The sequence below is a fragment of the Toxotes jaculatrix genome, chromosome 21 (genome assembly GCF_017976425.1).
Source record: "Toxotes jaculatrix isolate fToxJac2 chromosome 21, fToxJac2.pri, whole genome shotgun sequence".
Lineage (NCBI taxonomy): Eukaryota > Metazoa > Chordata > Actinopteri > Toxotidae > Toxotes > Toxotes jaculatrix.
The window spans coordinates 16,215,129-16,233,169 of NC_054414.1; positions in this window are offsets into that span (position 1 = coordinate 16,215,129).

Genomic DNA, 18,041 nt, shown 5'->3' on the forward strand with positions numbered 1-18,041 from the left:
TTTTAAAGAGAAAAGGTGTTTTGTTCTCAATACAAAATGAAAAAAGGCCTCTATTTGTTCCAAATTTGCATCGGTTAAATGCAGTCTAATATAAAATTTTACAATTATGATCACAAACTTGCTTTGGGCCCATTAGCACTGCACTCAGTAATGCTAAAAGGCACTTGTCTGCCCAACTGCTACTCATTTTGCAATCAGCCTCAGTGTGTGCAGCTTTCAGTCACTGGCTGCCAGATTGTCGGTGCTCCCTTTGTGAGTTAGCAGTCCAGCCAATTCCTGCCTGCCTGTTACCTGCATGTTATCTGTTACCTGCATGTTTGGACCATCTGTCTGCCCTTTAACTGTCTGTTGCCTGCTGTTGCTCTTTCGGTTCTGTTTGCCTGTTTGGGCTCTCTCTAGTCAGCCATTCAGCCAGCTGAGTCTGTGTCTGTGTTTAGGTCCACACAATACCACTTAAAATATACACTTAAGAATATGTAGCATAACACTGTGGCAACCTAAGGTTCCTTAGTACTTTCTTTTTTGGCCACTGGAGGGTATCAGAACAAGCTGAAAACACAGCATCTGACATTTTATGACAAGTCGTCATGGTGAATCTGTTAGCAAACGATTGCCTATTCACACATCTAGCAGACACTTCAATACTGAAACTTATTTGGAGTAATGTCTCTGATCACCTGACAAATAAGTCCAATGTTCATGTTCCTTTCAGGAATAATATCTGTCTCTTTAGTAGCTAAATGCCTTCTCCATCCAGCTAGCTTTATCTGTCTGCTGTTTGGTTCTGGGCAGGTGGTGTAGTATACAGGGGGATTATTCAAGCTTTTTTTTTTGCTGAAAACAGCTGCCTGCTGCAGCTGGAGACGAAGGATCGGAGTTTTTGGAGGTTGACACGTACAAGGGATTATAGGTCGGAATATCTCAGCTTGCTGCTTGATTTTGTCCATTCTGGCTCCCCAACTTCATGAAAGTGCAATAATAACAAACATTCTGGAGATGATCTGGAGAGTATGTGGTCTATTGAATAGATTAGGCTTTCTCGACTAAATCTGGTTTGCTCTTAATGATGATTGGCTTTTTACAGAAATGCACTGTAACAATAGGAAAACACAGCCAGTTACTACTACTACTCCAATGAATATGGTCTAGATTTACCATTTAATGATCAACAAGTACACATGGAGTTTTTACACTTTATTTTTCACCATATGCTACGTCACAGTCAAAGACAGATGTGGTTTATGTTGATGAAATGAAGTGCAATAAATTTATCAAGCAAGGAATAAACCTACTTCATTCAAATCACACATTTCCTTTGTTTTTTAATACAAAGCAAATATTTAAGCAAATAATTACTCCCTGCTTTTAGAAATTTGACCCAAATAAGATAATGTTCTTTTCTATCAGCAACAAGAAGCCTGTCACTAACAAATTGTGTGTTATGTTAGGGCTTTTAGTTTGGAGGAAATGTGACCGTCAGCACTGATGTCAGGCAGGTTTGACTCTTAATTAGTCGCTGATACAACACACCTGGAAAATACCAGGAGAGAATAAGTGGAGAGTTCTACCACTGGAGACTCTCACAAGGATGAATTGCTGAGCTGTTTTGGACTTTGTTACAATTTGGGAAGTTTGTCATCCACCGTTTAACCCGTAAAATAAAATGAATCTTCAAACAGAAAACACTCACAAAGGAACAAACATCCTCACATCAAACTTGAAACACACCTAGTTCCCAGGTGGCAGGAAAGTTTGGAGGAAGGAGTGTCTTTCATTAGGCACCATTCTTTTGCTGAGACATGATGTCATTTTTTGGGATTTGCCAGACCTGGCTTTGACAGTAGTTTAGCTTAGCAGGAGGCTTAATTAATTGATCCTCCACATCTGCCTTAACTTTGAGTCTTGCCATATTGCAGCAGCTCTACAGAGTGAGCCAGGGCAAGCAGAGAAGCTGTGGCAAAAAGAATTCAAACATTAAGCAAACTGTTTTGTTTATTTTGTTTCCACATGACTTGAAATATTTTCAAAGTAATGAAATTAGTTGTGTCATGTATACCCCCAACCCACCTCATCCACCCAATTCCAAAAAAAAAAAAAAAAAAATAGAGCTATTCCTCACTTAAAGGTTTCCATATAACTGACTTGAATACGCAGTGTTCAATATCTCTTTAATTAGTACCACAATAGACTTCAGCCACAACTAAATTTTTTTTTTATGCCTGAACAGATCTTAGTTTCAATGCATTTTACTCTGCTGTGGCTGATAGTGCTCTAAACCAATTAAGATGTCATGCACCTTCACAGGCAAGTGTTTGGAATCTGCATCGACAATACCAGATTTCTAAATCAGTTTGCGGCTTTAGAAGCTAAATTACAAAATGGAAATAGTCCATTCACAGTAAGGGATTTAATAAGGCCAGCAAAAACTGCAGCCAGTAATTTAATTGTTGTTTCATTCAAATGAAGCACTCGCTGTCCTCTAGGGTTGGCTGATTATCAAAGGGTCCTTTCACTCCTCTAGCTTTACAGCTCAATGTGCCTCGAGCTAATGGGCTTCGGCCAGACAGTTATTGTATATTGGTAATGTATCTCCCTCAAGAAAAACCAGCTACCTAACACACAGACTCACAAACACACAGACACACACAGCACAGAGTCTGTATCCTCAAAGAAATGAAATGGGCCATTTTATAAATGTTTAGCTTGGTCTTACAAGCAAATGAGTTTCTCTTATCTAATTTCCTGCATAAAAACACTAAAGATAATTTGAGCCAGTCTTTAAAATGAGGAACTAGGGGAGCACAAATTTTAATGAGTAACTCTATAGTGTAATAGGGTTTCTGTCCTCTGACTTTCCGTGGTCCTTTCTCTCTCTGGTATTGTCTCCCACTCTTTACTTCCTTCCCTTCTGACTCTCCAGCCCCTCTTCCATCCTTCTCACTGCAGCCCTCTGATCATGTTTAATTCCCCACCTGCTCTCCCTAGATTAACGTCTCCTTGTGTAATCCCATTAAGTGCCCTGTGTTTCCGCCTGGTGCTCATTACTCCTCCACCACACCACGGTGGAGTCTGGAATCGACTCAGGCCTGACATCCATCGCCGCATGAGGCCATCCTCAGTTCCTTCCCCCGGCATTCAGCATTCTGCAACCCCAGCTGCCCTCCTAACTTCACCTTGCTTTGTCCTCATGACATGGAAAGTTTTGAGTCATATCTCAGCAGAGCAGAGATGCAAAGACTGAGGGCTTTAGCAGCCCTGAATTTTCATCTACAGTCATTAGGCATTGTCCAACATGTCTAATACAATGGTTCATGACCAAATACCTAAAAAAAACAAGTAGCTCAGCTGTACTTTTTTCATTTATTTTATTTGGGGTTACAGTACTTATCTTTGTTTCTTTACTGCTAACTAAAGTTAGCATGCTAACATGCTACACCAAGATGGAGAACATAGTAAACATTATACCTGCCTAACATCAGCTAAAGTTGGTATAAAGTACAGCCTCACCGATGTGGTGCCAAGTGTTAGTGCCTTTTACACTGTCTGCCGTGTGCTCAGAGCAGGTCAACTTCTCCACACACTTTTCTTCCATAGTGTTTTGGTCTCTTTATTTGGTGAAATCACACCAAATATAAACCCTCTTAAAACCACACAAACCCCCTTTATTCATGTTTTGCTTGTCTTTCCACTTTTCTTTTATCTTTCCAGCTTTCTCTGTTTTACGGGCAATAATGCCAGCTAGACAGAATGAAGAATAATGAGTGATTCTTATCAGCTCTGTAATCCATGACAGTTTATGCTGACGACCTTTGGTACAGCCGTTTGACGGCAGCAGATATCTCTTCCATCTCCAGTCCCCAACGGGAGTGATGTTGTCACTGTCAAGCCACAATTATGCACAGCATTTTTCAGCAATCTTCTTTTTAAGGAGTCTGGCCAAAGTATTACCTGGAGCTCTGCATTATTTAATACAATCTGCACGGAGCAGGAAGCATTTGACTGCACCTTGTGCCACACTGATGGGTTCACCAAAGTAAAGCTCTTTCAAACACTTGTTTGAAATATTGCAAGAAAGCATGAGGCACAATCTCTTACATCCCCTGAAAACTGAAATTTGTGCCGAAAATGATGCAGTGGGACCATTTTCCTACGTTTTTCCTAATAGAGGCGTTGGACTGTGTCAAGTAGTGAGGGTTGCAACTAATGAAAACTTTCATTACTGATCGATCTGCCAATTATTTTTTCAATTACTTCGATCAGCGAATCAGCTAATTGTTTCAGCTCTCGTCTTGAACAAATGTTATAACAAGCATAACAAGCTGACAATCTCCCACCGATTTTCATTTTTTAAAAATGTGAATCCTTTCTGTTGTACAGGGAGGGATTGCCCATGCTCGATCATTAGGCCTTGCTTATTGAATCTATGGATAATCAACAAAATTTGCTTTCAGGGGGCGATGACATAGGTGATAAATCGTTGTCATAAAGTAGTTTAGTTGATACAGCCGCTGCTGATGGTGACCACGCAGCCAGGGGACAGGTAGCATTCAAACAGTTCTTTAAAAGGAAAGATTGGGGTGTGAAGCCACCTCCACAACTTCAATAAACTCCCTGTCGTGTAATACAATAAGCATTTATCAGCTTGTTTTCCCAGCCACTCTTTCTAATGGCTGACTGTCAACTCCCGTTATCTCTCCCATATATCTGTCTATCTGTCCATGGTGTTTTTCCCCACAGTGTTGAGTAAGAATTTAATGTGGACACACCAAGATGTATGACACAAACTTATCTCCTGGATGTGTGGGAGTACGATTTAGATGCTATCACGGCTCTCAGTTTGCACTTGGAGGGGTCATCCAGGCTCAATATTATCTTCACCGTGAAATGTTTACATCTCTGTACTGTTAACACAATACATTCTCTGTTTTATTTAATACTTTCTCTGTGTCCTGGTTGCTGCTGTGGCTTCTCACTTGGTCTTGACACATAAAAGCACTCCGGAATAAAACTGCTGTGGACTGCAATTTGAGTTTGGTGGCCCCCAGACTGAACAGCATGCCTGCCTTGCTATCTTGCAACATCAGGTGGGCACACCAGAGTGAAGCATGCTGGGAAAATCAGTCTCCTCTGCATCTAAGTGTGATTTATGAGCAGCAGGAGACCAGTGAGAAGTTTTTAAAACCTGACAAAACGTCACCCTCTATGATTGGTTCAATTTTGGCAGACAGTGGTAGAAACAGGCCTTGGGGGTCAGTCACTCACCTTAAACACTTCTGCTGACATAAGTCTTGTACCATATATATGCAGGGTGACAAGATTCTGTCTTCTCTGCCTGGGATCCAGCAGAGCTCTTTGAATGTTTTTTAATGGGAAGATGCTGGAAACACATCCCTGCTGGACCAACAGCCAGTAACTAACTCCCGCTGTCTTTAAAGTCTGGGCCAGCAGGAGCACTCGTTTTCCCAAGCATCATTAATCTTACTTTTCCTTGGCCTGTCCTCCTACCACCTCCTCTTCTCCCAGGGTGGTCTCCCTTGGGCACTCCTTTACCTCCCTGACTCCTTTTGCTTCTGTAAGGTGCGCACACACACATGCAGTTACACACTAATACCCTCTATATATCGCTCTCATTCTCCCTCCCTCCCTCTTTCTCTCTCTTTTTCTCACACACACACACACAGCCCAGCAGTTGGGTAGGGAGTAGTACATGAGCAGCCAGCGTTCTGAGATACTGTAGATCAGACAAGGCAGGGCCAGAGGAGAACTCCCACAGATACAGACTGCGATTAGAAGAAAGCAGGGAGGGAGCACGAGTTACTTTAATGACTCAGCACACTGGTTGAGGTCAAACATGCACATTTCAACCGTGTTTCCTATAAAATACATTTCTACTTATACAGGATGTTGTACTGCACAGAAGTCATAGTCAGGGTGGGTGACTGGATGCACAATGCACATGACGTTGACACTGGAGACCCAAGAGTTGCCTTTTTCAAAAAAAGAGGACACGATCTTTCCCTTGACAACCCAAAGAAAGTACTTCGAGTTGCCAAAAGGTTGCAATAACCTGCTGAGACTCGGCAATTCATTTTTGTCCTCTGTGGGGGACATGAGTCTGAGACCCCTAGGTCAAGTATCATTTATAGAATCTATCTCAATCATACTGTCCTTTTAAGTGGACATGATGGGCTTTCTTGTGATGCCTCAGTTGTGGGGTTGTGGCCAACACAGCAAATGCACTTGTCTTTTCAAAGTGGCATATAAGTGAAAACCCCGACGCAGGGGACGGGCTGGCTGGGCCATGGTTGCCCCCTTGGCACATGACATCAGGTACATCAACCCGGAAAGGGTTACAAAATATTTTATAGGCTGAAAAAGTACCTCATAGGCTGCATTAACGCTGCAAACACCATAAAATATTATTCATTTGTTGATTGTCTTATTAATCAAAAGATATAATAAGTGAGTTTTTTTTTTTGTTGTTTGTTTGTTTGTTTATATTGGTGGAAAAAGTCGTATGGTGAGACAATGACTGCAGCCGTTATGGGTGTCATTAGCATCACTTCACTTAAGTTCAGTCTGTTCTATTGTTTTTCTTTTTGTTAACAATCCTTTGTTGATGTTCTAATGTGAAAGATACAATTAGAATATAGACATTTTTGTTCACCGTCATGCTCTGTTTCACCAGGACAACATGAAAATCGCATGCCAATTTGTCACAGTAAGGACCCCTTTTATAATTCTGCAGGATCCCGTTCCCAGTTACCAGGTGGTGGCAGTGATTTGGCTTTATTTGGATCATAACTCCCATGCTAATTATCTCAATGACTTCGGTGGCCTGGAGTCATGCTACCAATAACACACGCACACCAACCCTATGGTTTAAAACATTTGGGTTGCTTTTTATTTCAGGGCCATTTCTAAGGCTAATTGATGCATGCATCTATGCACTGTTTGGTTAGCTGAGAAATGTGTTTTAATGGTCACCTCAGGGCAGAAAAATCAGTTAGAGCTCCACAATCACTGGAATCATTAAAGAAAGTGAAGGTCACCGGGAGGGAAGCCAGTCTACCAAATGTTTCTTAGGTAGCACAGTAAAAAAGATACTGTGATATTTGCTGTTTTGCAATTCATGAATCACTGACAATACTCAACAAGACTCATCAGGCTATGCAGCTCTCCAGTAACTGCTCATGTCATTAAGTCTTAGTCACAGTCTGTGCCACCACACCAGTATGTTAGCCGTTAAATCAATCAATCGATCAACCACTCACTTTATTTGTATATTGCACCTCTTATAAAGGTTAATGCAAATCAAAATGCTTTTCAAATGACTGACAAGCCGATGTTAAAACAGACCAACTGTGAACAGCATAAACTATTTTAGACTATTGCACAAAAAATGAAATGTAATAAACGTGAAGTTATAAAAAATATAACATTAAAATAAATAAATAATTGACAGTAAAAACTCATAGGCTTTAGTCTTTTTAGACTTCACCCTGGTCAGCTGTTGAATGAGAGGAGAAGCAACAGGGCAGGAAGAAATTTCACAGTGCCCTGCAATAGGCACCTTTGTAAGTACAACAGCTTAATTTAACCATTGCTTCATTTAACAGTTTTAAGAAACATCCACCCTTTTCATTAATTGGTCTATTTTTTTTTCTTTTTAAGAGCGTTGATTGATTTGTTGTTCTCATCAACAACTACTTCTCCGATTATAAGGGGGCAGTGGAGGGGGGCGATCATTAAAAATCCATTGTTTGAGAGAACGAGCAACTTCAAAAGCTTGGCAAGACTGCCGGCCTCTCTCCCAACGAGTGCAATTAATGCTCCCAATGGCTCCTGGTAATAACATGGTGGTGTGCAGCAAACGAGAGAGAAATATTCAGAGAGAATCAGATCTTCAGCATGAGACCAAAGAGAGAGGGAGAGAAAAATAGCTCTTTATGGATTCCGCCCTAATTGACTGCCTTATTATGAGTGATTCACAGCAGCCTGTTGGGAAACATCCTCCTGTGGTGCTTTAGAAAGACCAGAGCTTGATTGCTCAAGAGGACAAGAACCACAAGTTACGTCAGTCCCAAACTGCTGCATTGTTTGCACTTTCCGAAGTTGTGTTTAATGTTGGGTTGTTTTCTATTTGAAATTTAATGGGAATGAATGAGCTCTGTAGGTAATACAAAACTGATTTAAAAATACCTTTGTCTGATGTGTGGTCTTGTAGAACAACCAGAAGAGCATTTACAACTAAAAAAAATTAAACAGTACTAAACCAGAAGTCAGACACACTTGTATGCAGTTAATAACACAAACTGCTGTTTTGACAGCCACTATGTGGCCAGAAAACGTCTCAGATACCACTTTAATAATGAGGCTTTTTAAGGGATTCTATTTGTTTTCACTAATTATGAGGGAGCTTCATTCACTCCCTCACCAACAAGGCAATAAGCCATTATATTAGTTTGGTTTGGTTTGACATTTGTCTGCTGTTATGCCATTATAACCATTTGTCATTTAAATACTGGATCTGGTGAAGTTGATTTCATAATTTAGGATATTTCCATCCAAATTTGTTTCTTTTGTTTCTTGTTCTTGTTTCTCTGATTTCTAATCAGTTCTCTAATGAAGGTATTCATACCATTGCATTCATATTTGTAATGTGGTCTAATGTTTCTGAAGTTGTAAAAATACCAACCAAGTGCCATGCCAAAGAAGGATATACAGCATGTATAAATATGTACAGCACACAGCTAAAGGCAGTTTAAAAGTTCTTCTCAGTAATGGCCAAATATGGCTGTATAATGAACTACTGAAGAATTTAGACAGCCATAAATTAGAACCCATAAACTGTGCCTGAGTAGAAAGTGGTGGTAAGGGATGTAAAGAGTCTGAGGTACAAGACGTAGGGTGGTAGGGGACAGGTCTGGAGGGACAGGATCAGGATGTGTAGGTGAAAGAGAGAACATGTGTATAAGTGATTAGTTGTGCGGGTGGGATTGGTTTGCAGAGCAGGGAACGCAACTTAATTGGCTGAATTAACAAGGTGCTTTACGAGGTTCGCTGCAGGCAGGAGGGGAAATTCTTAAAAAAGTAAATAACACCCGAGGCTTAAGCGCAGGGATACAGCAAGCGATGAGCACAAATGACTGGAATAATTGGTAGATAGTGACACATCCGCTTAAGCAACAGTGTTAGTACTCCCTGACAGCTGGGAATTACAAGGGTGGGTGACACAAAACGGAAGCAAGCAATTCAGACAGTTGTAAGAGTCCCCTCCACCCCATGCTCCTTCTTTAGTGAAAACCCTTGTATCTGTGTCTTCTGTAACTATTGCTGGGAATTTGGCTGACAATGAAACGTTTCACTGAGTGCTGCTCAAAGGAATGAATTGACTTTGTCATGTTCCTCACTGTCATCCATTATTAAACCATCTTGTTTACTCTTTGCCTCGGGGGCAAAGCTTTCCTTGCCTTTAATAACCTTTGTGCTGGTGCTCCAGAGGTCTCACTGTTGTTTTGTTTCATACAACGGTGGAATGAATGGTGGGGATAAATAAATGAAGAGGTGGTTGCTCATCTCATTCATCCCCATTCCTCGGTTTTCTCGCCTCTGAAAGTATCCTAAGTGACTGGCATCCAGGTAAAGGTATGGAAAAACAGAGGTCAGACTGTCTGATTGCACAACACACAACCTTCAAGGTGAGGACCAGGTCCAGGAATAAAGAGGTTTAACTAAGAAGGAGAAATGGATGGAAGGGAGGGAGAGTATGTTGAAAAAAAAAGAAGGGCAGAGTTGAAGAAATCCTAGAATTCCTGTCTGCCTATGTTTCTCTCTTCTCTATTCAATAAAAGCTTTTTGATGAAAGCACCCCCAAATCAGCATCAGTTATTTGAAATGTATTCTACAGAGTATTTTTAGTTATGGATTAATGGATTACTATAGCAAAACTAAATTGTTTTCAAAATAGTGAAAAATGCACATCACAAATTCCCAGAGCCTGAGGTGATTCTTCAGATTGCTTTTTTTGGTGGTGGCTCAGCTTTGTACTCAATTTACAATGACGCAAAACAGACAAAAGAAGCAAATCATCACTTTAAAGACACTTAAACCAGAGAACATTTGTTTTATTTTGTTTTATTTTTGCTTGAAAAAAAAGATTTAAAAGAAAAATTGTTGCTAACAAATTTTCTGTCTTCTGTCCGATCAAGTCATTAATTAATCATTTCTGGGATAATGATCATAGACCCATTTGTGTATAAGATAAACACACTACCTATCCCCTCTCACAAAATATCTTTTTTACTGTATCTTACAGTAATACCATGTTACTTTACAATATTTTACAGTAACACGGTGTCAGACACCAACACAGCACCACCCACAACACCATCTTCATTTCTTGACTCACTTCACCTCCTTACCCCTGCTCTCCTGCTCCAACACATAACGAACACCAGCCTCCTTCTCTGGCCCATATCTGGTTAAGAGAGTGGTGTGCTGATCTTGGACCCCTGATGCTGATGTTGATGTTTGCAGAAGATTGGGTGAACAGGCAGAGCAGCAAGGAGGGTTCCCAAGGTGCAGAGACCTGCACTGGCTGCACTGATGCTCACTGAAGCCAATGGGTTAAACAAAGTCACCCGAAACTACTGCGTTGGTTTGCTCTCTATGTAACCGTATTTTTGAACTTCATTCGTTTCTTGAACCATATAATAAAGTTCTAAAATGGTAGAAACAGTCAACAAATAAACCAATCTTCAGAGAATGTTAAGAATGCAAGAAAGAGCCAGGAAAAGAGCCTTTTTGAATTAAAAAAGTGCACTGGTGAAGCAAAGCGAAGAAAACTCATTAATGGTTTGTATGAGATGCAGATGAAGATGGGATGAAAGAGCAGAGTGAATAAAGGCTCAGTCCCTGAACTAAAGTCAGTTCCATTTACCTTGTCAGAGTCAAGACAAGCGTCAGACATACCTTTGTTGAGACAGAAGAGGAGTAAGAGAGGAGGAGAAGCTGATGCATTCAGAATATTTTACTTTAATACACAGAGGTGAGGGCGGTCAGGGCAAATATGTGCACAGACACATGGTACAAAGGGGAAGCAGATGCAAAATGTTATGGTCTGGGGATGTGAGATTTGTGTTGAGATAAAAGGAAAACCAATCAAAAACAATAAAAACAGAGAGAGAGAGAATGAGAGATAAAAGCCAAGTCAAAGTTATGAAGTTTCCTTTCCAGAAACTGTAATTAAATTTCTATCATGCTTCCTCTGAAAGTATATATATATATATTTTTATCATTATCAGTTTTTTTTTCATTCCACAAACCAGTTAATTCATCTGTCCAGGATCTGGTGGTCGCATCCCATCCTGTAGTACCTACAGCTCAGCATGATCCTTTTCTGTGCTCCCTTCCTCTTCTCACCCAGTTTCCTCAGAAAAGTGGGACTGACCCCTAGGGACTATTTTCAACAACAGTGAGCATGGATTTATTTGTATTCAGAGAAGCTGACAAAGGATAAGCATCTGTATCAGTGTGTGTTTTTCAATGTCAAAATGTTTTCCATGGTGCTGTGTGCCTGCATGAGGAGTGAATCTTGCTGGTGTACCGGCTTTGCTCCGAACATTTCAGGTGTGTCACTTGCATGAAAAACACGCAAAAACAGACACAAAAAAAAGGTACCCACACCTGCAAACAGAACTCATAGATAGGTAGACAAAGGAAGCAAAGCCCTGGTTAGAGGTTGTCTAATTAATGATAGGGCTACTGTATAAGACACACCACTGCATTTTGTGTCTTCACTGAGGGGCAAAAAATGGAAATGAAGAGGATCATTATGCGTAATGCACCATTAATGAAAGCATTTTGTTGCACTTATGCAAAAAAAATCTATAAAAACAAAGCTGAGGTGTGCCCGAGGGTAAAAAAGGAGAGAATATGGGACAATGGGATATTATTCATCCCCCTCCTCCTGCTCAGCCTTACACTACTTCTTCTATGAATGCTCCCATTTCTTCTCCTCTGTAATTCTGGTGCTCTCTAACCAGGTATTCTTTGATGGACTGAAAGTGTTTCACAGCACTAACAGAAAATTTCTAAATTGTTATTTAAAGAATTACATTTCAACTAGACAATTTGTGATCATGCAGCTCCCGGCGATAACACATTATTTGTTTTTCAGTGGCTTAGACATTTCTTATTCCATCAAGCCAAAATAAGTGGAACAGTAGTTGAGCACTACATTCATTTTAAAAGCCTTATTTCACTGACACATTTCTTTATATAAGGTAACTATACAACATAATGTGAATGATGAAAAATGTGCTGCTATCACAGAAATCATATTAAAACTGCAGCCATTCTCATATTTCTCATTAAGTGCAGCAATCGATGTTTTTTTTTTTTGTTTCTATGCCGGTTCACGTGTATGTCACCCTTATTTTGTGGTCCGGTAACATGCTCCGAGGCCGTGGGAATTAGTCGGATTACACAGTTGTGGGTTTTCAGTGTATTCTTTAATCAATACCAAACGGCATTTAACAATGTCTGTTCCCACTGACCTAAGATACACCTGTCCGCCTCATACTTGCGTCTTCTCTCTCCTGTCCGTCTGCCAACATGCCGGTAGGAACCAATCTTCCATGTATTATCGTTTCACATTACAAATTACAGTTAACCTAAATAACAAGTAATACACAGTAGAAATAACTGTTACATTTATATACAGCTTGTGTTCACCTTGAAAATAAGAAAAAATCATTGAGGAGACATCTACTTGTAAACAACACATAAAAGCCATAACAACCACTATTATGTGCTTTACTGTCATTACAGGTACTTCAGTGATGTAGATGATGCTTATGGCTGGAATCTGATCCATTACTGCCAAAGTTATTTTTACTAAGAATAGCTCCATGATTTTTCTTCTCCTGTTCATAACAATCAAAAACACAAGATCATCAAACATAATAGGTGTTGGTAAGTGGGACACCAGTGAGGGATCATGTCCTTATTAATAATTTTAAATCACTCATTCCAGGGACAGTATATTTTCGAGCTTCAGGAACAGCAGTAGTTAGGTTGTGGGTTCAACAGAGTGGTGTATGTGCTGCTGGGAGACAGTTAATCAGATTGGAGGAATATTTTTATTCCTGAGGAGCAGGGGGAGAAGAAGAGGTGAGTCACTGTCATACCTCTCTGTATCCCAGCTGTCACGGACACCAGCAGCAGTGATTAATGAGATGAGGGTGTGCAAACGTGCTTTAGAAAAAAATATGTTTGTATACAGTGTGAAGGTATGTGTGCAAGTATGGGCAGTGTATTAGAGAAATTTATTTGAAAGATATACATCTTCAGGAGCTGACTTAGCAAATGCCCATTAAAGGATTCAGTCGCCAGAGGCCTTGAAAGCAAATACAATGGGCAAAAAAAAAAAAAAAACTGAGCTTGAAAATTTCAGCAGTGTAAAGATTTGCTATCAGCAGCTCTGCAACATGGCGGCTTACCTTTCAGATTCAGTTCCAATCCTCGATATTGATGGGGCAGGGGCACATTGTACCCCATGCTTGACTGGGGTTGATACAGATGGACCTGAAGCATAACATCCATAACTGAGAAAAAAATACACACATTGTTTATCTATCAACAGACAAACAACTTGTCACAGTTACAGTGTGCCTTGAGGGCAGACTCTATAACTTACATTGAACTGACTGTAAATAATGGCTACATGCTCAAGCTAAATGATGTGCAAGCAGCCATAGAACTTTTATTCTCTGGTGAAAGTTCAAAGCTGTCAAACTAAAGATTTAAAAAAAAAAAAGATTACAGATTGTACAGAGTGTAAAGGCAAATTATGGGCTAAAAATAATTTTGACATCTCTGTTTTTACCTCGAGTGAGCTACGTGCTACCTCAAAGCTACGCCTCACATAAAACGCATGTTGCTCGACTTGACTCGTGTGATAAGGTCTAACTTTAGCTTCTGTATTTTTTGAGGTTGTGTTTGCAGCTTGTTTGTGCCCAAAGAGCGAGAACATAAGTTATTGAATTGCTATTTTGTAATTTGTATTTGATATGATTGTAAAAATGCATATTTCTATTGCAAACTTCTGCTAACAAGGTCAAGAGAAAATGTGATCGCTGATCCCTCATTATTTCTAAGATAAAAACAAGACTAATGCATTAACAGTAGCTGGTCTTGGCTCTAGAAATGTGATCATTTTTTCTTAATGTGCCTTATTACCATTTTGCCATACTACCTGATTACCACATGCTGCGTATAATGAGCTGCGTGCCTCAAGTATGCAAAGCGGTTATTATCTACAACTTTCAACTTTCTGTTATGTTGTTTTATGGTCTTTCTTTCACAGAACCAATACGTTTGCACAGAATAATTTAGGGTTGTTGGCATCACTGTTAAAGACAATGATTTTGTTTAAAAATACTTAATTTGAGTGATATTTGGACACATGTATTCTGCATTCAGGAGACCTAGCAGTCACAAACGAGGGGTAGAAGAGTTCAGATTTGTGAGTCAGTGGTCTGCTCAGCATCGCAGGCAGCATGTCGCTCTGTTTTATCCCTGTGTGTGTCAAGAGATGTTTTTGACTGTGGTTTATTCAGCATCATGAAACTTGCAGACATTCTTCTACATACAGCATTTAAATTTAGAGCCATTGAGGAATGGTTTTGTGTGTGTGTGTGTGTGTGTGTGTGTGTGTGTGTGTGTGTGTGTGTGTGTGTGTGTGTGTGTGTGTGTGTGTGTGTGTGTGTGTGTGTGTGTGTGTGTGATCACTGCCAGCCTTCCTTTTTAGCTTTCCAATGGTCTGATTTACATGTAGACTTTGCTGTGCTGGGCTGCCAAATTACCTGTTGGGGGTAGTTTATTGGTACTTAAACAATCATTCACACAAGCCTCCTGCATTTTCCTGCTATTAATGCAGCATCAGTCAAGCCTCACATTCATTTTTATCATCTTGCTGTTTTCTTGCCTGTGCTGCAAAGAAGCTACAAAGAGCGAATGTGAACACAGTGGAAAAGGAAATAGAACCAGACACCAAAACACAAATGAAAGTGTGTGTTTATGTAACACAAGGTCTCTTGGCCTTGCTGTAGATTTTTTCACACAGTTAAATCACATAGGCCTCATTCACCTCTACTATCATTGGCTTAAGAAAAAATACTGTAAAAAGCACTTTATTTTCAGTGTGTAACAATCTGATCAATCTAGGAAACAACCAATAAATACTATCTCCCTCTGCTTTGCTTATTCAATAAAAATGGATCTTTTGTAGGACTGTTGTAGCTGTTGCTTTCCACATATGAATTCACCTAATGTCTGCACAGGGGGAATAAAATGATGCCTAAAATGTAAAAGAATGATAGAGATTATTTAAAACAGAGTTTAGGGATGAGTTTCATCCAGTCTCTGTACACAAGGACTTCTGGTTGATGAACAGTGACTGGTATAATCCCAAACTTTGTTTTCAGGAACTGCTAAGTGAACACCTAAAAACACTTCTTATAAATACAGAAGTCTGACTGTGCAGCTGCTGATTCTTGTTCCTCTTCTCCTACATTCATCTCTCTCTCTACCTTTCTTTCCCTTTTGCCCTATCCTCTCATTTCTCACTCTCTGTCTCACCCATCTTCCCTCTCATCTTCTGTTCCTTTCCTCCCACTCTCACTATCCAGCTCCATCGTTACCTTTATCTCCCTCACACTCTGTCTGTTCTATTTTTCACTCAAAGAGTACATTCATGATGCAGATAAATGTAATGGTCCACTGGCTGGGAGCCCTCTGCAGCTGAGACTTGGCAGACGCTTCTCATACTGTATAAATCCACCAGGCCTTTTTCTCATCGCCTTTTCCCCTCATGCAGCTGGACGATGCTAATTCACAGAGGACTGGTCTCCATCCACTTGGGGTCTGTATGTTTGAGTGACAGCTGTGGACTGAGGCTTCACTTTGATGAGAGGCAAGAGACTCAGGCCCTCTCAGTCCCAGTGTCAAATATAAAGAGACAGGATGTTTTAAGAGAAAGTTAGCGATAGGAGAAGGAAGCACTTTTCTTCCATTTTTGAGGCTGAAATATCAATGTCTCAGACAGCTACAGGATGGGTTTTACTAAGTTTTCAGATTCAGTGTGTGTGTGTGTGTCTGTGTGTGTCAAGTCTTGTTGGACTCCATTGGATTTCAGATTGTGCATCCACAAAAAAACTGCAGAATAATGTCAGCCAAGAAGCAGCTTCCTCTTTCTCTGCCTTGTTTTTTTGTTTTGATTAATTTGATCATTTTATTTCTAAAGACTTGGCAACCACCACCGGCAGCCCGTCACCTTTATGGACTTTTCATGGAGCGAGTAGGAGTAGTTCACATTGATCTTTAGCAACCGATCAGTAGTGGGTGTGCACTGATAGCTGGCACCACAGTTTGTCTTCGTCTGTGACCGCCATGGCAAAAGAGTGGGAGGCACATTGGATCCACTCCATGTCCCCTTATTGACCTTTAGTCTGTCGATGAAAATGTTCCTCGTTGCTTAATGCACCTTGGCGGGGTTTAAATGTACCTTTTATAATGTCAGCTTTTCCTGGGTTCTTATTTAGTCTGTAAGAATAGATGTAGTGCCCTTTTGCCTCTGAAGCACTGTGTTCTGCTGTATGTATTCAGTCTTAAATGATCAGCAAAAGGAAGAGAAGGCAGTCTAATGTAAAAGCAAAAGGGCTCAATCACTGCATCAGAGCTTTACCCAAACAGCCCTTACAAACTAAAACACCATCATAACTACCTCCTCTTTCTTTAAGAGCACCTGCACGACAAACAACAAATTGGGTCACACAGTTAGCCATAAATTGGTAAAGACACACATTTAATCACCTGTTTGCATTTGAATGCTTCCATCTGCTCCACCAATCCTTAGTGAACAAAAACCGAAAAGAAGACGCTGAATTTTACTTCCACACTAGGTGTGTTGACTTGTCAAAGCAAGAAAAGCCCCGTTAATGATGAATGTAAGCCAAGCGAGCACAATACCAGGACCCTGAAGCTGGAACATCTTAAAGGAATGCAGCCATTTTTGGTGCTATAAATTACACGTTTTTTCTACTGTGACGTCAAAATGTGTGCTATGAAAAAATTGTGTCAGAGCAGCTGTCATTACACGCCACCCATAAAGCAAGGCTGTGGCTATTTATAGCACCTGCATCATTAATTCATCACTCGTACCTGAAAACCATCACAGGCTGTGATATCTCAATCATTGTTATTGATAAACGACAGAAAGATTAAGCTTATAACGCTGTTAGAAAACGGACATAACAAGGTGCATCACAAAGGATCAAATCCACAGTCAGGGTCTCCACCCACACAGGCACAGGGAGACAATTCATTCAAACTCCACAAAGAAAGGCCTCAGCAGCAGGTTCTAACTCAGGACCCTCTGCTGTGAGGCGACAGCGCAAACCACTGTGCCGCCCACATTATCACCTTGCTTTTATAAACAACAGTTTATGAGTGGCATTGGGCTTGTACACTGTTTTTGTGTGTACACATTGTTTATTCATCTGGACCCAGGTCTATGCTACTGGTTTTGGTCTGGTGCTCACAGACAGCCGATGTTGTCAGTCTCTTGTCCAGAGTCCTTGGCTTTTCACAGATGTGAAGCTGTTGCAATTGTCTCCTGGTGTACCAGCAGAGATATCAAGGTGTTGAATGGTTTGTGGTTATGTTCCGAGTTGTTGTTTCCTCTATTGTGTTCTGCATCTTTGTGCAGTCTGCTCGCGTCCAGCGTTGATTAATCATTTAAGTCAAACTAAGCTTCTTAAAGCATCCTAATTTCGACAGGCTTCATTTGTACTTAATTGAATAACACTAACACTGAGCAGATGGTAAACTGAGAAGTCTTGGAAACAGAGAAGATGTAAGAAATTTCATTAAATATGAGCCTTATGCTGCAGTGACCCCACAAGTCACCCTTCCTCTCGCTGCCTCCCTTTTCATCACACTCACCCAATAGTTATCAGCTAGACCAAATTATTTGT